Genomic DNA, 2001 nt, shown 5'->3' with positions numbered 1-2001 from the left:
ACTCACTAGTGGTTTCATCTGCTGATGTCTCTAGGTCCATTTGCTTCTGCTTACCAGTCTTCATGTCGTAGTAGATTGCCTCCCCTTTCTTACGAGTCATGCATAAAAGGCCAGTGCCCGAGTCCTGTTTTGCCTTCATGGCCATCAACCATGGCCTTCTCAAGATTAATGGATAGCCCTCCCCCTTAGTAGGCATTACAAAAACATCTACTTCTACCTCAGTGTTGAAAGATTTTATCTTCACAGCACTTACCACACCTGTACATTTTACTTTTGCGTTGTTTGCCATCTTTGCCTTGCATGGAGAAGGCCTGTCAACTTCGAGCCCTAGCCGAAGCATCATAGCTTCACTCATCACACAAATTTGTGCACCTCCATCAATGTAGGTGTTTCCAACCCTCCGACGTCGACAAATGGAAGGATGCCATCCATGTTGCAACCCAAAATTTATTTGGCTACCTTTGCTTTGGAGCGCCTTGTACTTACCATTTTGGACCATTGTCGCCTTACCTTTGGTGCAAGGTGTAGCAGTTGTGACCACGTAATCTTTGGTCCTTGCTCTGCCACATCCAATGTTAGATCATAGGGCCTAGAAGTTTCCCCTAACTGGAAGTCGGTGATGCCTAATTTCTGCCATGGCCTTGATGGCCTCTTGCTAGTCTCTTGTTTCATGCTTCTCTCATCATCAAATTATGTAGCTTTCTCTCTCCTAGCTCTCTTTACAGTCATGGATTCAAATGGTTCTACAAAGGTTACCTTCTCCTTACCCTTATTCCTCTCCTTTACTCTGGGTGGAGCCACTACTATGGCCTTTCCTTTCTCTTCTAGCCTTATGATGTTTACAGGGCGATCATGTGGTGGTGCCGGTGGAAGAGGTGGAATGGGTGCTTGTGGTGGTGCTTGGGGTGGACGTAGAAGTTGTGTTGGTGGGGCTGGTGCTCGAGGTGGGGGTGTTCTCTCTCTAGCGGGTGATAGTTGGTTTCTCCTACCTCCTCTATTATAGTTTTGTCGCGGTTTGGGACAATAGCAAATACCGTGACCATCTTCTCCGCAGTTGTAGCAGTGATACTCCCTGTTTTGTCGTTGTGCTCTTCCCGGGTCTTGATCTCTTTCTTGATTCCTTCCTTGCTGTATCAAGTGGACAGACAAATTCTGCAGTTAGTCAGTAATGTGTGCCAACATATCTTGTTGGTCATTTCTTACCCCAAGATCCGATGGTGGTGGAGGAATGGTGGTTGTCGTGGTTGTTGGTCGACACGATGTTCCTGCTTCTATTGACTCGATTTCTTTGGCTTTCATCCGCAGCTTCTTGTCCTTAAGGCGAGAGATCTCGACGGCTAACTCGTACGTAGCCGGGAATCTACCCTTCACCTTCTCCTTGAGAAGCGGCCATAAGCCATGCGTGAACCGGTCCTTTTTTAGAAAATCGGGTGAAGCTTCCCCTCTTGCCAGTGACTCAACCCACCGTTCCAACAAATCCACAAATTTGGACTCATAGGTGGCATATTCTAAAAGACCCTCCTGTTTCAAGTCTCTCAACTTGTCCCACATCTTCTATGAAGTGGTACCTCCCCCAAAGGGCCTCTTAAAAGCAGCTTTTAAGGGCTCCCAGTCATCCTTAGTTTCTTGTGGAAGTGCGTTGTACCATGACCTAGCTTCTAGCTTCATGAGATGCTTAAAGATTCTAACCCGGGATTCATTTGTATTTTTGTTGCTTACTACACATGCTACTTCAAAGTCATCTAGCAAATCTATTACCAAATCCTCCTCCTTCTTTCCTTTAAATGTTGGAAATGCTACACTTGCCATGATTATTGAGAGAGAGAGCTAGAAAGACAAACTGCTTAGCTTGCAGTCAAAAGTTTTTTTCTTCTTTTTCTTTACAAGGAGGCGTGTATACCCTTTTTATACTAGAACATAGATTAAAATCTCAAACGGTACATTGCCTTGTACCAAAGGTAAGACAAATGGCTGATCTGATGCCAGAACCTCAAACAAGCA

The sequence above is a fragment of the Adiantum capillus-veneris genome, chromosome 20, assembly GCF_014529385.1.
Source record: "Adiantum capillus-veneris isolate H3 chromosome 20, ASM1452938v2, whole genome shotgun sequence".
In the NCBI taxonomy this organism is placed as follows: domain Eukaryota; kingdom Viridiplantae; phylum Streptophyta; class Polypodiopsida; order Polypodiales; family Pteridaceae; genus Adiantum; species Adiantum capillus-veneris.
The sequence above is the reverse complement of the archived record's forward strand: the minus strand, read 5'-3'. Positions refer to the sequence as shown.